Below are 24597 nucleotides of genomic sequence, written 5' to 3' on the forward strand. Positions count from 1 at the left end.
GGCCTCCGAGGCCAGGATAAGAGCCTGCCGAGGGGTTAGGCCGGTGCTGGGGCCAGCGAGGCCGGCATCGGAGCCTGCCTTGAGGCATGACCAGTGCTGGGGCCTCCGAGGCCGGGATCGGAGCCTGCCGAGGGGTTAGGCCGGTGCTGGGGCCAGCGAGGCCGGCATCGGAGCCTGCCTTGAGGCAAGGCCGGTACTGGGGCCTCTGAGGCCAGGATAAGAGCCTGTCAAGGGGTTAGGTCGGTGCTGGGGCCAGTGAGGCTGGCATCGGAGCCTGCCGTGATGCATTACCAGTGTTGGGGCCTCCGAGGCCGGGATTGGAATCCTGCCAAGGGGTTAGACCGGTGCAGGGGCCAATGGCCAGCATCGGAGCCTGGCGTGAGGCAAGTTCACTCCTGCGGCCTCCAAGGTCGGGACCAAAGCCAGCTTAGGGGTTTGACCGGTTCAGGGGCCAGCGAGACCAGAACCGGGGCCTCCCATGAGGCAAGGCCGCTGCTTGAGCCAGCGAGGTCTGGATCAGTCCACTGAGTAGCCAGGCCACTACTGGGACCATCAAGAGTGGGATTGGTACTTGCAACGCAGCATGCACAGAGAAATATCGCAGAAAATATAAATCAGACGCTTCTCTTAATCAGCAATAACTAGGAGGAAAAGGGCAACAGGAAGAGGTTGAGCTATAGAAAGGGCCCTATAGTGAAGCAACTAATGTGACCAATCAGAGGGTATGTAATACTGGAGGACGGAGCCTCTTTAAAACGCAGGAGGTACATAAACAAATGTATCAAAGTAAATCACCAAAGAAGTGTGGGATGGAGGGAGGGGGAGGGAATGGGATGGGGGCTGGAGGAGGGCTAATTGGATGATGTGTGCTTGTATATCCTCTCAAGTCTTGTACTCCAATGTGATTGATATATGACTACAATGCACCAATTTAAAAAATAAATTAATTAAAAAATAAAAATAAAAAAAAATGAAAAAAAAAGATAATCACCAATTAAGCATGGGATCGAGGGAGGGGGAGGAAATGGAATGGGGATTGGAGGCGGGCTTATTAGATGATATGTACTTTGTATATCCTCTCAAGTCTTGTATTCCAAAGTGATGTATGATTACATAAAATAATTTTATTTTATTTTATTTTATTGGCACTGGGGAGTGGAACCCAGAGGCTTTCTACTTCTGGGCTATACTCCCAGACCCATTTTATATTTTATTTGGAAACAGGGTCTCATTAAGTTGCTGAGAGCCTCACTAAGTAGCTGAGGCTGGCTTCGAATCTGCACGATCCTCCTGTCTCAGCCTCCCAAGCACTGGGATTACAAGTGTGCGCCACCACACCCGGCAAAAAAATAATTAAAAAAAAACTAAAAAACCCCCCATAAGTCTGCTGTCACCCCCCCCCCCATTGGCTTAGCTCTCCCACCTTGGGAAGCTTATCTCAGGAATGTTCAGAATGGGTGGGGGTCTCTAACTCCAGGCAGAGTGACCTTACCTGGGATACCTGCAAATTCCAGACCTAGGAATACTCAGCACTGATTGGCTGTTGCTGGGGGAAGAACAGATTAGCACAGTTAGCAGCTTTTTTTTTTCAGGGAATAGGGTAAAGTTTACAGGGGGACGGGAGCTTAATTTTGGACAGAAACTTAGGCCTACTCTACTTAAAGTTTTAACTGGAGCCTGTCATGGCGTCTCTTTGGTCCTTCAGGAGGACTTGGCTTTGTAAAAATGTCCGGTCTCTCCAAAATGATGAATAAATTCAGTGCAATCCCAAAGACTCAGCAGTTTCCTTAGTATTTGATCAGCCAATTCTCAAATTGATAGAGATTAGGAAAAACAAAGGTAGCAAAGACAATCTCAGTGTCCCTTGAAATCCAATCAAAGAGTTGGACAAGGCAGACAGCCAAGCCTGCCCATGATCCAGCTGGCAGAACTGTACCAGAGACAACCCAGGGCAACAGGCGCGAGGACAGTGCCCAGGGTGTAGCAGCGGGAGACAGGGAGAGAGCGAGTTCTCTGCTCTCTTGTCATAGAGACCAGAAGCTGAGAGCAAGCAGGAGGTTCAAGGACACCGGCCACACTCGGTGCCCCATCTCCTCTAGCCTCACCCACTGCCTCCTTACCATCAAAATGGCTTTATCTACTGACAAGATTACATCTCATTCCATCAACTCCGAAACTCACTACAGAGCTCTTCCAGAGCATTCATTACCTAATCCTAACGGTTTATATATTCTGTCTCTCACAGCCAGACATCACTCTAATTTATACATTTTTGCCTCACAAAGAATCAGCTGAGCTGGCTCGGTAGCACATGGTGGGTAAAACCATCATTCGCTTTGTTTTGTTTTGGTTTGGTGTGTGTGGGTTGGGGGGAGTACTGGGGATGGAACCCAGGGGCATTCTACCTCTAAGCTATACTCTCAGCCCAATTTTATTCCTTTTATTTTTTATGGTACTGGGGTTCCTGGAAGCCCTTCTACCTCTGGGCTACACTCCCAGACCTATTTTATATTTTTGAAACAGGGTCTCTTAAGCCAGCACGGCTGGCTTCGAACCTGCGCGATCCTCCTGTCTCCACCTCCCAAGTGCGGGGATTACAAGCGTGCACCACCATGCCCGGCTTATTCCTTTATTTTGAAACAGGATTTCACTAAGTTGCAGAGAGCCTCACTATAAGTAGCTAAGGCTGGCTGCAAAACTGTGATCCTCCAGTCTCAGCCTCCCAAATACTGGGATCACAAGTGTGTGCCACCACATCTGGCTTAAAACCATCATTAAAGAGTGAATGTTTCCCAAAGCCAAAGTGGAAGGGTACTGTGGTGACAGCCCATTGAAAGCTGGTTATAGACCCTTAAAGAGTGTCAAGGGCAGCCTCACTGTTTGGAGCAATGTGGATAAAACAAAGGTCAGAGAAGAAAAATAAGGGCATGACCCACTGGTTTTGGGCCAAGAGAGACTGCCGGGTCCTTGTTTCACTTAAAATGTCTCCACTGAGGAGGTAGAAAAGAAGTAGGCAGTTAGGGAAGAGGCCTTGGTAGAAAAACTTAATTTCCTGAGGGGCAACGAATGCTAATTAACTTCCAAGGCTCCTAAAAAGATACCAGCCCTTCCAAGGTTCAGAGATAAGAATGGTGAAAGCTTCACAAAACCATCTCTTTACTAATCAACAAACCCAGGAGACATCCCTGCAGCAAGTCTGACACCTCTGTTGAAAGAAGGAGACCCCTCAAGGACACGCAAATACCCTATGCAGATTTTAAGAACTGCCTCCCAGACTCCAAGTAACAGAGGACTTGCTGAGATATATAAACCCCTAGAGCAGTCACCAGGACGATTACCCACTCTGGGAACCCCTCCCCTTTGGGGAGCTTCTCTCTCTTTCGCAGGTCACATTGGCTTTGAGAGAAGGTGGGGTGCAATTGAAGGCACGTGGCCTGGGCTACACCTGAAGGCCTCCACTGGACATCAAGGCCGACCAGGGCCCCTAGGGGTGACCTGCACTTCTTTTCTGGAAGGTTGCATGGACTTTGGGAGAAAGCAGCTTGCAACTGAAGGCATTCGGCTTGGGATACCCTCAAGTATTGTCCTGAAGTCAGCTGCTGGGCACCAGAGTCCCGACAGCCCTTAGGGGTGTTCGGCCACTTTTCCCTATTCCCTGTTGTTTCCAATAAACTTCTTGCTCCCCTTCCTGCAGTCTGTGGGTGTCATTCTTCGCTTGCCACAGACAAGAATCCGGTAAGTAAACGCCGTGTTTCTTCTCAAGAAATCCCATTTCACCACCATGTGTGTGTCCCTCCTGATCCTTCTGCCTGGATTAGGAGGACACTGTGGGTACTCCTATCACCCCACAGACGTGTTCCTCTTGGGCCTTTCTAGTTCCACAAGAGGGAGGTCAGCCATGGTCACCCCTTGACCACATCCCTCTTGGCCTGCAGTACAGCCTCCAGAGCATGCGCTCTGAGTTTCCAGAGTCTTACACGTGACCGTGCACTGCCTGTCCCGGACAGGGTTCTTCTAACTCCCAGGAGAACTGAAACTGCCCTCTGGTCTTCATTTAGAAATGGCAGCCTTGACCACCCCTCATGTGCCCAGCTTTGTGGTTGCTACTCAGTTCTTCAAAATGGAAGAAGACATTGTTTTGTCTTCGTATCTCAAAACTAAAAATAAAAAAAAGCAAGGAGCTAGAAGCATGATAGAATAGCAGTTTCCTCACTTCAGGGGCAGTGGGGAGTGGGAACGAGATGGGGGTCTGTGGTAGTGGTCACACTCTGTCTTAACCCAGGTGGGTCATATGTTGTTATTATTAAAACTATGCATACAGTCAGACACATGGGACACACCTGTAATTCCAGTACTTGGGAGGCTGACACAGGAGGATTACAGGTTCTAGGCCAGTCTCAGCAACTTAGCAGGACAATGTTTTCAAAATAAGAAATAAAATAAGGCCGGGGGTATATCTCAGAGGTAGAATGCCCCTGGGTTTAACCCCCACTGCCCCCAAAAGGAAAGGACTAAAGGACTCTCACGGAAGTCATTAATAGCATCAGTCCACGGAGAACTAACTGACAATAATCAAATGGGCCTTTTTTTTCCAGTTCATTTTCCTAAGAGGAATAAGAATCTGAAGTTACACAGGAAAGGGAAGACGACCAACCACACTGGCTCCTTCCAGCTCAGCAGACTGCGTTGGATACAGAAGTTCCTGGAGATTGCTCCTAAAACTAGAACCACTACAGAGCTTCCAGGTGTGCTGACTTCTCTTCTACAAATGAGAAGAAAGGAAAGGGGGAGTGTACACTCTCCTGGAACGTGAGCTTCCGTTCAGTGGAACTGGACTTCATGGGGCCTAAGACTTCATCACCTGGAAAAATCATATATGCGTCTCTTTTTAAAAGATTAGCTATATTGCTTCGTGGCCTTTTGGCTAAGATCAAGTATAAAAAGAATCAGTTATGTCAGGTGCAGTGACACATGCCTGTAATCCCAGGCATCCCAGAGAGGTTGAGATAGGAGGATTGTAAATTTGAGGCCAGCCTCAGCAACTTAGTAAGACCCTATTTCAAACTAAAAAAAAAAAAAAAAAAAAATGGGCTGGAGATGTAGTTCACAGATAGAATGCCCCTGGGTCCAATCCCCAGTACCAAAAATAAATAATTAAAAGACCAGGTAAGCTGGATGTGGTGATGCACGCTTGTAATTCCTATGCTTGAGAGGAGGATTGTGCAGGTTCAAAGCCAGCTTCAGCTACATAGTGAGGCTTTCAGCAACTTGGTAAGACCCTGTTTCCAAATAAAATATAAAATAGGTCTGGGAGTGTACCCTGGAGATAGAAGGCCTCTGGTTTCCATCCCAAGTACCACCAAAAACAAACAAACAAACAAAAACAAACACCAACCAGATAAGAAATAAACCCTTCAGCCTTCACAGGGGCAAGAGAGATGCAAGCACCTTCTCATGACCCTCTTCCATGCCAGTCTTGCTGCCAAGCACTACAGAAAGCCCTGACTTTCTCCAGAAACCATACCGACAGGCTTCAACCAGTACCGACAGCTACTTAGTAGAGGGCAGGGGCGGAGTCACCTCCTCGTGGCCCTCAGACCAAGCAATGGGATGCCCAACCTGGAGGAAGGACCAAAGGCTTGAAACACTGGGAGGAAAGGAGACCACTGCCTGCTGTGGGGTCTCAGTTCTGGCCCCCAACACCCACTCTGCCCATCAGGGTCCGGGCAGAAAACAGCTGGCACACTCAAAGTGGGCAATGTGAGAAGTACTTAACAAAAAGACTATTTGCAAAGATGTCACCGAGGCATAGGGCACTCTAAGTGACTGGCCACCTAGGATTAGAGACAGGGGTGGCTCAGGGAGGGTTACTGCCCTTGGCCCCATGGAATGAAACTGATTCCTCAAAATCCATGAGCAGCCAGAATTCATCTGATACAGATTAGATAACATGACTTGTCCAATAACTATTGAAGACAGATTCGTAATTAAAACCCTCTTTTGAAAAAGAAGTCTCTTACTTCCGGGAAGATGGCGACCGAGAAAAGCGGGGCTTAAGAGCCCCGCTAACAACCAATCTCCATTACCACAAAATCAGCGCCTTTCATAGCCAGAAAACACCATCACCAGAGAAACAAAAAAATCACCGGGCTCCAGAGAGAAAGCGGACTGAGAACAGAGCTCAGAGCCACAGAGGAGATACACCAGCCTCACGCCTGAGGAGGATGCGGCAGCAGCGCCATACTGCCGGCGGCAGCGGCGAATTCACCGGACGCTACAGTAAGCCGAGGTGAGCCGCTGCAGAACAGCCAGGCGGGATCTTTCAGCGCAGGGAGCATCTAAAGCTCCCAGTGGCTGAGCTCAGCACACGCTGCAGGGACTCAGAGTGGAACTCAAAACCAGAGAAGAAAAAATACGCCAGCCTCACGGCCGAGGACGTGGCAGTGGCGCCATATTGCCATGGGCGGCAGCAGCAGTGAATTCACCGAGTCCAGTACAGCTACATCTGCGTACTCAAGAATAGTGAGTCAGATTGCAGGCCACAGAGGAGAAATCCCAGTACTGTACTCCCTGGGACTTGACACAGTGGGGGAGTGGCGGTGGCAGAGATATCACACCATAGGAGAACGTGCAACCTGGCACCCCCCATAGTCTAAAGCAGCCTCTATCGACTCCCTGGGTTGGAGACTCTGCCATACAACCCAGTAAAGGAGTAGTGGGGTCTGAGATAATACAGACTCGAGATCCAGAACACCTTAAGCGAAGTCATAGTGACCCAAGGGAAGAACCCAGAGAAGGCACAAACTTCCGAAATCATGGGAAAGAGGAATAACACTGGAGCAATGAATGCCCACAACCCCACAATATCAGAACCCGATAAAACAGAAAATCAGAGATTTCTAGAAGATCAAATCAGGAAAATAACTGTAGAAATAATAGAGGTGCTTCTAAAAGAATTCAGAGAGAGCCAAAAAGAGATAAAGGATGCAATTAATGAAGTAAAGGCCTCAATTCAAAGCATGAACAACTGATTAGACCACATGGAGAACAGAATCTCGCTCTTAGAAGATGATCATTCCAAAAATGAACGCATAGTTTCTAATCTAGAAAAAAATATCCGACAGCAGGAATCTGACATTGAAGAAATATGGGCCCATTTTAAGAGAGCTAACCTAAGAATCATTGGAATAGAGGAGGGAAAAGAAGGTGAAATCAAAGGGATCAACAATCTCTTCAAGGAAGTAATAGCAGAAAATTTTCCAAACATAGAGCAAGAGGTCAATACACAGGTCCAGGAAACTTATAGAACTCCCTTTATACAGGATCAGAGAAGAGGATCCCCACGCCACATAATTGTCAAAATGACCAATGTGGAAGCCAAGCAGAGAATCTTAAAGGCAACAAAAACAAAGGGCCAAGTGACATTCAGAGGCAAACCAATTAGAATCACTCCAGACTTCCCAAACCAAGTCATGAGAGCCAGAAGGGCTTGGAGTAACATATTCCAAACTCTGAAAGAAAACAACTTCCAGCCAAAAATTTCCTACCCAGCAAAACTTTCTATCAAATTAGATGGGGAAATAAGAAGCTTCCACGACAAACAGAAACTGAAGGAATTTATGTCTTCAAAACCAGCGCTAGAGAAAAACCTCAAAGAGATTAACTACAAAGAAGAAATAGGTAACACACACCAGAACCAGAGAAACAAGATTTTCCATCCAACAGACAACTAAGATTGGTTATCTGTGGAGATTCATTATTTATGTTAGTCTTTTACCTATCTCTAAGTTGTATTGTTTGCCTTCATTGTTGTTAATTTTTAGGATTTCTAGTTGGAATATTAATATACCTTCAGATATAGCATTTGGAAATATTTTATCCCATTCTATTAGTAACTTTTAACTCTGTTTACATTGTCTTTGGATATACAATATATATTTTTTATTTTTTAGGGAGTTTGTATACTCTTCTGTTGCCTGTGCCATTGAAATCATATCCAAGAAATCACTGCCAATTTCATTGTTGTGAGGTTTTTTGACCCAGATTTTGTCCTAAAAGTTTATAGTCTTAAGACTTATATTTAGGTCTTTTATCTATTTTGAGTTAATATTTGTATATGGGATTAGGTAAAGGTCCAATTTTATTCTTTTCCGTATAATTATTATTTTTCAACAATATTTCGTTAAAAGATTATTATTTCCACTACCAAATGTTCGTGGAAACCTTGTCAAAAATAACTTGACAATATAGGGAAGAATTTAGCTCTAGGCTTTTATTTAACTCCAATGGTTTATATATCTACCTTTAGAATAGTACTACACTGTTTCAATTATTGTAGCTTTATATGGTTTGAAATCAGAAAATATATATCTTCTAGCTTTGTTCTTTTTCAAGATCGTTTTGGGTATCTAGAGTCCATATTCCATATTAGGATAGATTTTTTTTTCTGAAAAATAAATATATAAATATATGATAGTTTCACCTAAAAATAGAAAAAAAATATTCTCTGGTAAGAAAGAAAGCAAAAAGAAATATTGAAATGTTATCTTTAAGTCATCAAAAGCTTGGTATCAGACAAATGAAACTGTTATGTGAAATTATCATTTTTAATTTTGGATAAATTGCTATAATACTAGATGTCAACCACTAAGCCAAGCATGGGAAGGAGGGATGGGGAGAGAATGGGGTGGGGATCGGGTGGGGGCTGACTGGGCGATGTGTGCATGTATGTCTACAAAAGTTTGTATCCCACTATGATGTATGAATACAGTGCACCAATAAAAAAAATTAAAATTAAAAAAAAGAAAAAGAAAAAGAAGTCTCTTGATCTGGGTGCTTCGCTGGCTATTTCTATCAAATAAAGAAGTCACATAAGTTCTACACAATTTCTCCCAGAAAATAAAAGAGGAATCAGTGCGTCTGGACTTATTTACTGAGCCCCACAATGTTCTGATACTAAAACCAGACAGTCGAAAAAGAAAAATCTGCAGATCAAGAATCCCCATGAAGATCCCAAAGACAAAGGATCAAATACATGATCATGTCAATTGGTTTAGAAAAACCACTTAACAAAATTCCACATCAGCATAGAATTATTAAAAATTTTCTCCCCTTTTCATTTATTTCATTTTTTAGAGGAAGAAAGATTGGTTGAGATTCAGAGGTTTCAGTCCGTAGGGCCAGCTCCAGAGCAAAAATGTCAGTGGCTCTGGAGGCAAGGAGCAAGGAGAGACACTGCTCCGATAGCAAGGAGTCTGGGAGCTGCTCCCACATTATGGAGACCAGAGGCTGGAAGTCACTCTCACGTCACGGCAACGGAAGCTGCTCTCAGGTCCTGGAGGACAGAAGCTGCTCTCACATCATGGAGGCCGGAAGTCGCTCCCACATCGTGGAGGTCAGAAGTCACTCCCACATGATGGATGACCAAAGCCACTCTCACCCAATATCAGGATAAGATTTTTAAAAAACTCTCAGCAAACTAGATATCAGGGGAAACTTCCTCATGGATAAAGGGCATCTGACAAAAACCTACAGTTTCCATTAGACTTAATGGTGAAAGACTGAATATTTTGGCTTTATGACACAGGAAAAGCATATCTCCTCTCGTATCACTCTCATTCAGAATTGTACTGGAATTCCTGACCAATACAGTAAGACAGTAAGGCAAGCAAAAGAAATAAAAGACGTACAGATTGGAAAGAAAAAAGTTGTCCCTATTTCCTGTGTGTGTGTGTGTGTGTGTGTGTGTGTGTGCGTGTGCGCGCGCGCGTGTGTGTGCGCGTGTGTGTGCGTGTGTGTGCGTGTGCGTGTGTGTGCGTGCGTGTGTGTGCGTGTGTGTGTGTGCGTGTGCGTGCGTGCGCGCGTGTGCGTGTGTGTATGTGCGTGTGCGTGTGCATGCGCATGCGTGTGCATGTGTGTGCGTGTGCGTGTGCGCGTGCGCGTGCGTGTGTGCGTGTGCGTGTGCGTGTGTGTGTGTGTGTGTGTGTGGTGCTGGGTACTGAACCCAGGAGAATTCGATGTCCAAGCTACCCCCCCAGCCCTATTTTAGTTTTTGTATTGAACTGGGATCCTGCTAAGTTGCTGACAGCCTTTCTAAATTGCTGAGGCTGCTGGAGTACTGAGATTACAAGCATGCACCACCACGCCTGACTTCCCTATTTTTAGATGACAATAATTGTCAATGCAGAAAATCCCAAGAAATCTGCAGTGTGCACAGACATGCACAAACATACACATAAGCACCCAGAGCTAACAGGTGACTTTATCAAGGTTACAGAATATGGCCCCGAAAATCGATTGTATTTCAATATTTTAGCAATGTATATTTGATAATGAAAACTAAAATACCACTTAGAACAGCTCCAAAAAATAAATGTAGATATGAATCTAACAAAAATTTTTATAGGATCTGCATGCTGAAAACCCCAGAATTGCTAATAAAAGGTATGAGGAAGACCTTACTAAATGGAGATGTGTACTATGTTCATTTACTGGAAGATTAAGCATAGTAGTAATGTCAACTCTCCCCAAATTTATCTCTAAATTTAATAAAGTTCAAATAAAAATCCAAGTGGAATACTACACATCTTAGAACATATATACATTTTAGAATCAGATTATATATTACCAAGAAGGTAAGTTTGGGGTTGTTGACCCCTCTCTATTCCCACATCCCTAAGTTGATTCCAGATGTGTCTTTTCATCTTCCCCATGAAGACAGGAACCTCAAGCCTTTATCTGTATTCTCAGATACACAAATTGCTTTTGACTTTTTTGGGGGAGGGATAATTATTTTTGTTTTGTTTTCAGCTTACTGAAAGAAAAGGATGTCATGACTTATGATTTACTACAGAAGAGAGCACAGAAGGTCCGGAACGTTCTGAGGCTGCAGAGAAGGAGGCCGGTGTTTGAGGGGATAGAAGCAGAGGAGGCGTCGCAGGCAGGAGGGGGGCAGCGTCAGGCAGAGGGGAGCTGCTTTCCAAGACTCAGACCCTCCGGAGGCAATAAACATGGGAGACTGCCAGATCCTAACAGAAGTCCATTTCCAGGCAAAAAGACAATCTGAGTCGACACTGGTTTATCTGAATGAAAAATGGAAAGATTTTACATCCAGTCTGGCCATAAAAGGACTGATTTAGAAACACAGAAGAAAGATTCATACCATCTTTAGCTTAAGAAAGAATGTACTAGTGTCTTTATTTCAGTCTTACTACAAAACTGTTTTTTTAGAACAACATGCCTTTTAAACTTTGTGATGATCTAGTTGAAAAGCACAATTAGAACGAGGTTGAATTTAAATGTAAACATCTAGCTCCATATTTGATCTCTCTGGCCAACCATCCAGAAGTGACTGGTTGCGCCACCTTGTGGCTATAAAGATTTTTCTTTGGAGGAAAAAGAAGCAAAGAAAATGAACTTTTTCATGAATTTCTTTGAAAAGCTTTTGCTTCTTGACTGAACACGTATCTGTGAATACCTCCCGTGCGACCAGCACCACCAGTACTGGAAGCAGACCTGGAAGAGGTTGGACAGTCCCCTGCCCTCCTCGGGCCCTGCTGGAATTGAGCGCTAAGGCCCTGGAAACCCCATGCGTCCCCCTTGTCCGCCTGCTCTGCTCCAGCCGGCTGGTGGGTATTGTGACATCCCACCCCAAGCCCCAGATTTAGAAGGCCGGTGGGGCTTTTCCTACTCCTCCACCGTCTCCAACCAGACCCCTTGCCCCACCTCATCCTGCCTCAGAACACAATTCAGGAGGCAGATGTTCCAGTTCTGACCTGTGGCCCCTGCTCATCACAGCCCACCCTGCTCCCTGAGCCTGGCACTGACCCTGGCCCAGTGGGACACAGGCCTGCCCACTCATGGGTAAGACCCTCCCTCAGCACTCAGCAGAGGGGTGCGGAAGGGCCTGCAGGAGCCCAAGGACAGCCTCTCCTCTCTACCTCACCCAGCCAAGACTGGGGCACAGAGGGCACAGAAGTATGGACCCGGGCCCAGAGCAGACCGCATTCAGAACACAGCCACGGGTCCGAGACAAGGCTCCTAACCAAGACAAAAGCGCCAGCCAAGAAAGGACTGAAAAAATAACTGAGTAAAGGAAGAAAATAACAGATAAGCCATATAATGTCATAAAATATTTGTGAACACACAGAGGGACAGAATCCAGGAGTTGAACCATATGAAACTGCCTTTTTTTTTTTTAGTACGTCAAATACCAACAACTTCACATGAAGAATTCTTATATTAAAGACATTTTTGTATTTGTATAAGACTATTTCACGTTCTTATACATCATTAAAGATAACACAACAGAAAAAATGGGCAAAGTTTGAAGCAGCTGCTATACACAAGGTGAAATCCAGATGGCCAGGAAATGGGTTCAAGTTCATCCAGGTAAAGTCCGACAAAGCCACAACATAATAACATAAATGAAATCCACCGTGTTTGGCAAAATATATATGTTTATGTCTGAAAACACCAGGTGTTGATAAGGATGCAGAGCAGAGAGGGCTTTAGCACAGTACTGATAGGAATGCGAACCTGTGCTGCCAATTTGAAAATAGCGCGTGCTAAGAAAACTGAAATATAGCACTGATGACTCCACCGTTACACTTAGCTACACAAACTCACCAGTCATTTGGCTTCTAGAAACGTGGCTCCTCATATCCCGAAACTAGAAACTAGCCTAATACCCACCAACAGTAGAAGGGACATATCAGGTGTTGCAAATTCCCAGAGCAAAACCCACCCAGCAAAGAACACCCACAGCTACACGAAATTAATCAAAATGCACAGGACACACAAAGCAATCCCTTCAGTGAGCTTCTGTCTACGTAAGCTTCAAATCAGGCAAAGCCAGTCTAGGTCGTTTAGAAATGTATGCGTACGCAGAGGGAAGGGGCTAGTCTAGAGAAAAGCAAAGAGACTACTTCCACAAGTCTACAGGGGCCACTTGCTGCCGGGGTCCAGCCCTAGCATGAGTCGAGGTTCGTGCGTTGGGGAGAAGCTTGTAGCTGGTCTCGTGTGACAGCGTCTTCTCTCACTCGACCTCGACTCTCCTCTCACCAACACACGAGCCTCGACTCATGCTAGGGCTGGACCCCAACAACTTGCAGAAGGAGGAGAGAGGGGACTGTTGTAGCAGATTTGGGTGTCTCGGGGGGGGGCAAGGAATTATTTCTTCACTTACTGGCATAAAAGTGTTTTATAAGTATTTATATGACATTATTCATCTGTACATACTTTTATAGTTAAAAAGGAAAATAACTCAGCCAGGTCTGACGGTGCACCCCATATAATCCTAGTACTTGGGAAGATGAGACAGGAAGACCATAGTTTTGAGGAGACTCTCATCAACTTAGGAAGACTCCACTTCAGAATAAGAACATTTTTATAGGGGTCTGAGGGTGTAGTTTGGAGATAGAATGCTCTTGGTTCAATCCCCAGTACCACCAAGAAAGAAAAAAAAAAAAGAAGGGAGGGATGATTAAAAAGAAGAAAACTCTCAATTCTGTCAGGGTTGAAAATGTGTGGACAACGATGTGTGGACAAGATGGGCCTGGCGTTGTAGCACTTGCCTAACATGCAGAAAGCCCTGGGTTCCATCCCCAGCAACACGCACGCCCACGCACGCACGCATGCATGCACGCCAAAAAGAAGAAAAAGAAAAACATCTGTGAATAGATCTTAAGGATAAACGGATGAAAATCTCATTGTAGTGGATAGGAGTTTACTGACTTGAAAATCAAAAATGATGATGTGACTTATTAAATCCAAGACAGACAACTAAATGACCACTTCTTTTAAGTAGCAAGTCCCTGGTTTATTTTTTTTTATTTTTTTTATTTTTTTATGAGAAATGGGGTTCCAGGTGTCTTAGTAGTATCACAGACAGATTCAAGGCCGTCCGAACCACTACTGTTGTCAAGAAATCCAACGAAGGGAAACACAGTCCCCAAAATTAGGAACCACAGTTTACAAAAGGAATCCTATGGGGCGCAGCACGGTCAATGAGAAGAAAATACAATCAAAGCCAGGGATGCTGTTAGTTTCAGAAGCCTTTGAAAAAAAACAAAACAAAACAAAACAAAACAAAAAAAAGTAGGAGATGCAATAAAGCAAAGACCAATCCTGAGGACTGAATAAGATAAAGGGATGTCAAAGCAGCTAGAATCGCTGAGTCTGAAGTGTACCGCTGAATCCACCAAGGCTCAGGAGACTCGGCGGCAGGAACGCGAGCCAGCCCATTAGAATCTGGATGCTATTCCCAGTGTCCTTGAAGGACAGACGTCCAGCCCTGCCGTGCAGGGGAAGTCAGCACCTGGCATTGGGCCTGCTCACTGGGAACTCGGCAAAAAAAAACCCTAATTATAAATAAATGATATTTTTAATTGCCAAATGAATCCCAGCTGGGAACAAGTTTTCCAAAGTCCTTGAAGCTGCGACAACCGGACACCAGATGGCGCTGTTCCCACTCACGGGGCTGGAGGCGGGTCTCAGACCGCTTAGAGCACAGCTCCCTTCTCATTGGTTGTTAGGGAGTGAGTGGCACTCAGATAGTCCATTGGGTGCGAGGATATGGCCACACTCACCCTACTCAGGGGCCTTTTACTTCTGGGCTACACTCCGCAGACCCATTTTATATATTTTTTAAATTTGTAAACAGGGTCTCTTAAGGCAGCGGAGGCTGGCTTTGAACCTGCGCGATCCTCCTGTCTCTGTCTCCCAAGCGCAGGGATTACAAGCGTGCCCACCACGCCCGGCTTTTGACGTTGCGTCTTCCTCCGTGCGCAGGCCCAGGCCGTAGTCGGTGTCGGGACGTTTTCCAGCCCTGTGGACCCTCTTTCTCCACTGACCCTGGCCTGCGCTCTGACAAGCTGGTCTTTAGAGCCTGTACTCATAGGATTGGACTCTGCCCGAGGGCACCCTGGCAGGAGAATGAGATCAAAGTATGGGCTTCCCTGGAAGCCTCTAGGCCAGGCCACCATCTAGTATGGCAGAGGTCTCAGATCCTGCTGGGAAGCCCTGTCCTGCAGGTCCCGCCTCTTCTCGCACCGCGCTCCTCCCTTTCCCAGCCTCTTCCCACCTACTGCTGGCCTTGGCTGCCCTGCCCTTAAGGATGTCCACAAGGTGCCTCGTCTCCCTCAACAGCCCTTTCATAGATATATACTTTTATTGTAATTATACATCCTAGTGAGGTTCAAAGAGACACAAACAGGCCAGACATGGTGGCGGGCACTGTAGTCCCAGTGTTTGGAACGCCGAGACGGGGTCAGAGTTTCTAGATCAGCCTCGGCAACTTAGCAAGACTCAGCAACCTAGTGAATCTGTTTCAAAACAAAAAATAAACAAAGGCTGGAGGAGAAGCTCGGAAGTAGAATGCCAGCCGGGCGTGGTGGCGCACGCTTGTAATCTCAGCATTCGGGGGGCTGAGGCAAAAGAATCAGCCAGCTACTTAGTGAGGCCTCTGCAACTCAGTGAGACCCAGTTTCAATATAAAAAATGAAAAACAGGGCTGGGGGTGTAGGTCAGAGGTAGAATACCCTGGGTTCTATCCCCAGTACCGCAAAAAAAAAAAGTAGAATGCCCCTGAGTTCAACCCCAGCAACACACGTGCACACACACACACACACACACACACACACACACACGGCACACGGTGTAGTTCCTTCAACACCCTGCCCCTCCCTCCCCATGCATGTCGGTGAGGTGGGCAGTGATGCCCTCCTCTGTCTCCTCCCTCGGCCTCCGTTCCCCTCCCATGAATCTCCTGCCCCTCTCCTCGTCTACCCGAAGTCTCTCGTTTCCTCTTTTTATCTTCCACATATGAGAGAAAACATATTATAATAGTCCCTTCTTTAAACTCTTGCCCCGTCTCCTGAGGGTGCCATCTGTGCCCAGCAGGACCCTAGTGGGTGCCCTGCGTTTCTTTGTCTTCAATTTTACTCTCCACCGAGCCTGGAATCGACCACCTCCGCCACATAAACACACAGGCGCAGTGCCCGCAGCGTTCCAGCCACCAAGCTCCAGGGATGCAGAAATGAGGGCCAGAGGTGACGTGAGCAACGGGCCGGGAGCTGGCGGCTGGCCAGGCGGAGGGCCGGGGCCCAGGAGAGCCGCAGGGCCAAGGGTGCAGTGGGTGGGTGGGTGTCCAGGCAGCGGGCGAGTGCAGGGCTGGGGGAGCACCAGAGCAGGCGCTGCAGGGAGAGGAGATCAGAGAAGGGAATTCCCAGGATACAGAGCCTGCTGGTGCCTTTGGTGCGGCTGGGAGGGGAAGAAGTGGCCCAACTCTCAGATGCGCAGCTGCGTAGACGGGGCGGCCATGATGAGGGTGGGAGGCAGGGAGAGCTTTGGGGGCGCCGTCTTCTGCTCCATGTGCTGAGTCTGAGGCGTCTGTCCGAGGAGCAGGTGAAGATGCTCACGAGAAGGCTGGGGCTACAGCTCAGAGTAGACGAAACGTGTGGACCTGATCATTTCCAGACGCCAGCAGAACAGCACACACCCGGAGCCAGGTAACCGCCCCTGCTTCCTCGGCCTTTGTTAAGAAGCAGGTGGCGCGGCCCTGAAGCTGCTGACCGTTGCTCCAGCTCTGCCAGGCACCATACCAGGTGCTGTGTGGTCACTGCTGCGGCCTCGTGTATTCTGATTCTCGCCGTGACGCTCTGAGGCCCAAACTGCAGCCCAGAGCGGTTGGACAACATGCAGAGGGCTGCACAGCTAGAAGGCAACACCGAGCTTCCCTGATCCTGCATCTGTTCTTCAGCACCTCACGGAATAAACAGCTCAGTTGCTCAGTCTACCAATGGCTCTGTTTGTTTACTTTTAATTTTTTTGTGTGTGGGTCTGGGGATGGAACCCAGGGGCATTTGACCTCCGAGCTACACCCCCTGCCCTATTTTTTATTCTTTATTTGGAAACAGGGTCTCACTGAGTTGCAAAGGGCCTCACTAAGTTGCTGAGGCTGGCTGTGAACCTTGATCCTCCTGTCTCAGCCTCCTAAATGCTGGATTACAAGTGTGCACCACCATGCTCGGCTTGCATTTGTTTATTTTAGAAGAGATATTCTTCAAGGTTTAGGCTCAACTAAACTGCCCTTCTTCAACCACCTGTCGCCTGTGGGGTCTCAAGTGTATTTGTTGCCAAAGGGGCCCAAGCCGGGCCCCACCTTCCAACCTGAGAAAAATATACAGGGAGGAGCCCAATGGGGCCAGAGGCCTCCCACCTCCAGACCAAAAGATCGGCTTTTCTCATGGCGTAACCAGGGCCCAGATATCCAATCTGACCTCCAAGCGGAGTCCAGTTTCCCCAGGCCGCCCTCTCTGCCTCCTGCTACACGACTCCCACTCCCGTGCAAGCATCTGGATGTGCGGAGCCTCGCACAGCTCCTGGACCCCATCCAGGGCCACGCCTCTGCTTCTCTCCCCCAATGATGTACCATAAAAAATCTTACATGCAAAAAAAAGAACAAATCATAGTAAACTCTCATATATCCAGACTCTACGGCGAGCAAGCTTTTGCTGTGTTCGCTTTCCTCAGATGCCTTCCTGTGCGTCCCTTGTCCATTTTTATGCAATTCAGAGCAAGTGGTAGACATCTGTCAGTACCCTAGGTACTGCAGGGGACAGATCTTAACCAGAGTTCCAGAGTTTAGTTCCTTTCTCCCCCTTTGATGTAAAGTTAACAATGAAATGTGCAAATCTTGGGTGCAGTGCATTCCTGTTCTTATTACTATAGCAAACCACTTTGTCCTAAGTTGACCCAAAATTCTTCTTAGAGGTCCAAAGTCAGTCCTGTCTGTGGGCACTGTGAGGCCCGGCTGTGAGGTCTGGCTGGAGGAGGTGGAGAGCAAAGAACCCAGCAGTGCGGGAAAGTGATCCTAACCACCCCCGCCCCGGCCCACAAACCTACCTGCCTGGCCCCTATCAGGAAAAGCCACCAATGGGAAAAAGCAGGACTGTGTAACCACTCTCCCTTCTAATGCCCATAAAAAGCCCCTAGTCTGTAAGTAAGCGGCCCCTGACTCTCGTGGACTCCCTCTCCCAATCAGGTGCCTCCTCCCAGGTTTATCCCCAAATAAGTCTGTTCCTGCTGTTGAGCTGTGCATTCCTTATTCCGATATTTACCAACATATGATATTTACTAGCAGTGTCAGGTCAAGTCAAGGTGTGTGCCGGCCTGGATCCCTCTGGAAGCTCTAAAGGAACAATGCCTTCCCTTGCCTTTCATCTTCTAGACCATTCCTTAGACCATGACCCCTTCCTCCTCTCACCCTGACCACTTCCTTCCTCTTCAAGGATATGGTGATGATATCAGGCCTGCCTGGCCAATCAGGAACACCCTACCATCTCAATATCCATCAGGCCGCCTGGCCAATCAGGAATACCCTACCATCTCAACATCTCCGCTGAATCACACCCACAGAGTCCTTGTGCCATCTGAAGGAACACCTTCACAGGTCCCGGGGATGAGAACGTGGCCATCCTGGGAGCCTCTGTGCAGCCTACCACATGCATATGTTTCACCAGTATTCACACACTCGTATGTATAACTCAAACTCCCATCAAGACCTAGAGCATGCCATTGCTACCAGAAAGTTCTCTTGTGCTCCCTCCCACGGTCCCCACTCCTACCCCAGCCCCCAAGGCACCCACCCACTGTTCTTTTGCCTCTAGAGCTGTGTAAAGGCCCTGTAGACAGTCCTGTCCACAGTGTCATTAGGACTGTTCCATGCTGTGAGTATTGGAACTCATTTGTTCCTTTTTATTGCTAAGTAATATTCCAACTGGATCGACCATCAGCTTTTCCAGCACCCTCCTGTTGTGGCTTCGCACTGCATCCAATCTCTGAGCCCTAGAACCTGCTGCAGGCATTGCTCCCTCAGCCGGTAGTAACCTTCTCACCACAGTCACACGCATGGCCTCAGCAGACCCAGGACAAAGGCCACCCCTCTGGGAAACGTTATGCACAGTTATGCACGCCACAGCCCCACCCTGGGTGAGTGGCCGCGCCCTCCTCCCAGCACTGGACATTTTATGACCCAGGCTTGTTTACAGACCCGACTCTCTTCCCCAAGAGCTGCCAGGGCTCCATGTATCTGTGTCTGCACGGAGGACCGGCAAACATGGCTGGGGTGGGTCTAGGGGGTTGAAATGGTGGTTCCGGCATCTTCAGCTGGAGTCCTTGTCAGGAGTAAATAAAATACACATATGGCGACGTAGCCCTGCCCAGCATTAAGCAAGCATCTGAGACTCAGGTCTGAGCACAAGTTTGTGGAGTGAACGGATGAGGGGGCTCCTTAAATAACAACACAATGGCCCTTGGCCGGCCGCACCTTGTTCTCTGCACTCTCCTCGCAGGGAGCGATCGGTTTTGCTCTGAACACTGGCAGGAGCGTGGCAGACAGACGGGTTGTGATGCCAGGCCCCGCTGCCTGAGGAGACCAATGGCTTTATTCCTGATCTGCTTGGTCAGCACCTTCTCCAGCCTTCCCCAAAAGGACCTATAGCCCTTCATCAGAGTAACTGTGCATTGGGGAAAAAAAAAAACATAAATCTCTTTTGGTTTTGTTTTTTCGTGTTGGTAGTCGGGATAGAATTCAGGGGCATTCTACCTCTGAGCCACACCCTAGCTCCATTTTACTTTGGAACAGACTCGTGCTAAGTTGCTGAGGCTAACCCTGAACCTGAGATCCTCCTATCTCAGCTTCCCAAGTACTGAGATCACAGGGGTACACCACCACACCCGCTGAACACAAACCTTGAGAACGACTGAGGCCTGGCTCTGAACTGACGCTGAGCCCAAGAGCCAGCGCCACAGCTCTCCAGACACGGGGCCTCTGGAGCAGGCGATCCCAGGAGTTTTAGCTCAACTCTGCCTCATGGTGGGTCCCGTGGGTCCCTGGGCCCATCCTCTGCTTACCTCCAGTTCCAGATTACATGACTGGAATAGACGTACTTAGCCACTGGCAGAATCCCACCTTGGATCCTTGACCTGTGGAGTGAGGGTCGTCGTGGTGGGTGAGGCCAGCTGGCAGTTACCAGAGCTGCCCCTACCTAGGAAAACAGCAAATCAGAACAACACTGCATCCCTGAGGGACCGAAGGGTTCGGTGTCACCACCGAGGACTTAATGGTTGGCACCAATTCCCGCCTGGCTCTCCTCTTCGGCCTGTGCAGAGACAGATGGGTTCTTGAGGATGACCGTGGATTATCCCGAGCTTAACTAAGTGATGATTCCAGTTGCAGCTGCTGTGCCAGATGTGTTTTCCTTGCTTGAGAAGATTAACACATCCCATGGCGCCTGGCACACAGCTGCTGACCTGACAAAAGCCGTTCTCTCCCTCCCTGTCCAGAAGGCCACCAGCAACGTTTGCTCACAGCTGGCAAATCCAGCGGCACCTTCCCGGCCCAGCCTTACGGTGTTGACTCTCCCGCCATATGTTGCCAGCTAGTTCACGGGGGCTTGATCCACTTCTCTTCAACAAGATGTCACACTGGTCCCTCACACGGATGACATTATCCTGACTGACCAAGGGAGCGTGAAGCAGCATCCACCCTGGTAAAACATCTGTGTGCCCAAGGGTGGAGAGTAAATCCAACTGAATTCAGGGGATTCCTACGTCACTGAAGTCTCTAGGGTCCAGTGGTGTGGGGCGCAGAGGTATCTTTTCCAAGATGAAAGAGAAGTGCTTCCATCTGTCCCCCTTTTGCAACCAAGAAAGAAACCCAGCGCCTAGTGGGCCAATCTTTTTTTTTTTGTGTGTGTGGGTCTGGGGGTGGAACCCAGAGGCATTCGACCTCTGAACTACACCCCCTGCCCTATTTTTTATTCTTTATTTTGAAACCAGGTCTCACTGAGTTGCGGAGGGCCTCACTAGGTAGCTGAGGCTGTCCGTGAACCGCGAAACTCCGGTCTCAGCCTCCCGAATGCTGGGATTACAAGCGTGCGCCACCACACCCGGCTTAGTGGGCCAATCTTTTTTTTTTTTTTTTTTTTGGTGGTACTGGGGTTCCTGGAAGCCCTTCTACCTCTGGGCTACACTCCCAGACCTATTTTTATATTTTTATTTAGAAACAGGGTCTCCTAAACCAGCGCGCGCGGCTGGCTTCGAACCTGCGTGATCCTCCTGTCTCCGCCTCCCAAGCGCGGGGATTACAAGCGTGCGCCACCACGCCCAGCTTAGTGGGCCAATCTTGATTTGGGAAGCAACACTTCCTCTTTGGGGTGTATTACGCTGGACCATCTATCAGGGGACTCAAAGGCTGCTCCTTCTGAGAGGGGCCCAGAGCAGGGGGAGGCTCAGCGATAGGCCCAGCCTGCTATGAAGCTGCCCTGCCCACAGGCCACATGAGCTGCAGAGCCAATGGTCCTTGGCATGTCAGCGGCAGAGAGGGATGTTGTCTGGAGCCTCTGACAGGTCCCCAGAGGTGCACTGCGACAGGGGCCCTCGGGATTTGGGAGCAAGGCCCTGCCGCACCCACAGATTACTAACAACTCTCCTTTGGGGGGAGAGCTCTTGGCCTGCTAATGGGACCTATAAAAATTAAATGTTCAGTCATGGTCCACCAAGTTACCATGGGGTCCAAACTTCCCCTTGTGAACTGGGTGCTACCTGACCATCATAAAACTGTGTCTTGACACAGGTGCACTTTGTCACTCAATGAAAGTGGCCTCTCTGTGATCAGGTCCTGGTTGCACAAGAAGCTCTACAAGGGAGTGGCCCAGATGCCCGGTTCCTGCTCCTGTGGCACGCACCGCCTTACCCGGATGACATTATCCTGACTGAGCCGAATGAAGCGTGAAGCAGCATCCACCCTAGTAAAGCATCTGTGTGCCCAAGGTGGAGAGCCTGCACCTAGGGCCTCGTGAGGAGCTCCCTGTGGCCAGAGGACAGGGAAGAGCAGAGTACAGCTTGGTTTGCAGAGGCTCTGAGCGCTATGGAGGTGCCACTCAACAGTGGACATCTGCAGGACTGCAGCCCCTTTCCCGAGCCTCCTGACAGACAATGGTGACAGGGAAATCTTCCTGGGCAGAACCCCAGACAGTGAACCTGGCCATGTGCTCTCCTTGGAAGGAGAAGTGGCCAGATGTGCAATTATACACTGATTCATGGGTGATGCCCATGGTTTGGCCAGATCATCAGGGACTTGGAAGAGATGTGATTGGAAAATTGGTGACAAAGAAATTTGAGGCAGACGTATGTGGATAGGCCTCCCTGAGAAGGCAAAGGATAGGGAGAGATTTGTATCCCATGTGGATATTCACCAAAAGGCAACCCCAACAGAGGTGGACTTTCATACTCCAGAGGAGAGGATGGCGTCCTCTGGGTGCTGGCCAGCCTCTTTCCCCAGCCAGCCCATCCTCTCCTAATAGGCTCATCAACAAAGTGGCCCCCGTGGCAAGGTGGTGCAGGGGTGGTTCAGCCCCGGGTACTTCTGCTCACCAAAGCTGACCTGGCTACAACCACCGCCCCGCTGGCCAGCAGCAGAGACTGTCACTAGGCCCCTGGGATGGAACCATTCCCTGCTGTGAGCAGCCAGCAACCCTGTAGCCTGGCGGCAGGTTGATCTCATTGAGCTGCTTCCATCATGGAAGGAACAGAGTTTCGTCCTCGCTGGAACAGATGCTTACCTGAGACACAGATTTGCCTTCCCTACACACGATGCTTCTGCTAAGGCTGACATCCATGGCACCTTACCCCAGTGGACTCACAGAGCGCCTTACCAATGGTGGACTCACAGAGCATCTTACCAGCGGTGGACTCACAGAGTGCCTTACCAGCGGTGGACTCACAGATCATCTTACCAGCGGTGGACTCACAGAGCGCCTTACCAGCGGTGGACTCACAGAGCATCTTACCAGCGGTGGACTCACAGAGTGCCTTACCGCCAGTGGACTCACAGAGCGCCTTACCAGCGGTAGACTCGCAGAGAATCTTACCCACCATCACGTATTCCTTGCAGCAGTGCTTCTAACAGGAGCTTGCGTCACAGCCGAGGAAGCGTGGCGATGGGCTTCTGCTGATGGAATTCAGCAATCACAGTGTCCCCATTCTTCTAAGCACCTGCTTTGGCAGAAGGTGGAATAGCCTTCTCAGTCTCAGTTACAGCACCAGCTGGTTGACAGTACCTTGCAGTGCTGGAGCAGGGTTCCCCAGAAGGCTGTACATCCTCAGCACTAAAAAAAAAGAAGAAGAAAAAGAAAAAGAAAAAAGAACACAAAAGCTCGTGTGCACAAGTCCCCAGCACAGTGGTACCCGGGCCCTATGAGTAGAGTAGTGAATGTAGTTACAGGTATTAATTCATTCCTTAGCCAAACTCAGAATTTCACGCATTCCTGTGAAAGGGGCTCTCTCTCCTGCTGTAGAGAAGAATGGAGCCGCAGCCTCCCTGTGTCCCCAAGTGCCACCGCCCTCCCCTTAGCCAGTTCACACAGGCTGCAACTCATACAACAGAAACGTTGCCAAATCCTGGTGGCGCAGAAATCCGGGGAGAACAAGCATGGAATGCGATTTGCAGAGCATGAAAGTGGCCCCCACAGCCTGACGTTACCCAAGCCCCACCCAGCACAAAGCTCTCCCTCCTGATGAGCTGAACCATGCTCCTGCTCTGCACCCAACCCTCTACTCAGATGGATAGTATTTGACCATATAGTTTTTCTTTTTCTTGCTATTTATAAAATCTCACAGTCTTTAGCAAAGATATAAGAAGTACCATCCAGGTACAGCAGTGCGCACTTGTAGTCTCAGCACTTGGGAGGCTGAGATAGGAGGAGTCCAAGTTCCAGTCCAGCCTCAGCAATTTAGTAAGACCCTCAGCAACGTAGTGAGACCCTGTTTCAAAATAAAAAATACAAAGGTCTGGGGGTGTAGCTCGAAGGTAGAAAGCCTCTGGATAAAAAAGAAGTAAAAGAAGTCACTAAGCTATAGCAGGGGCCTTGGGGAACACTTTCTTGGTGAAAAGCCCAGCCGAAGCCAAGATGGCAGAACGATGCATATCTCAGCTGGGGCTGGTCACCCCAGGGAGGCTAAGTCCATCTGCTGAGACATGTAAGGATTTTAACAATAGAAAGAACATTTTCCTGACCTCTAGGTGCTTCTGTATTCATCTTGAAACAAAATTCTGAACTCAGGACTTGGCAAGTGTTTCTCTGTTGCCTTCTAGAGTGGATAGATCCGCTTCTCTTATCCAGCCTCTCTTCCTGTTGAAACATGGATATCTTTCTACACATTGAACCGGTGGTTTGGAAGAGAACAGATTTATTTTCTTTTCTTTTCCACGTCTAAGATTCAAGAGGCTTTGACATGCAGTTACCTGCTGGCCCATCCAAGGAGAAGAGAACAAGTCACACGGGCCCTCTGCTGCAGTTTGCATAATTATAAAGAAATTATTTTGCAAGCCAGAGGCTGATACTTAATTTGAAACAGATAATTGGATCATGGTATTTGTGAATTCCTTCCCTTTTATTCCAAACAAGAAGATTTAATAAATGACAACTATGGATGGCTTCTGGGTTTTAAAAACATGTCTTCAAGTTTGGGCCATTGTTATGAACACAGTTGAACCTGCAGCAGTAAATTTCAAATATTGATTATAATTTGAAA

Source organism: Muscardinus avellanarius (genome assembly GCF_963383645.1).
Source record: "Muscardinus avellanarius genome assembly, chromosome: 9".
Lineage (NCBI taxonomy): Eukaryota > Metazoa > Chordata > Mammalia > Rodentia > Gliridae > Muscardinus > Muscardinus avellanarius.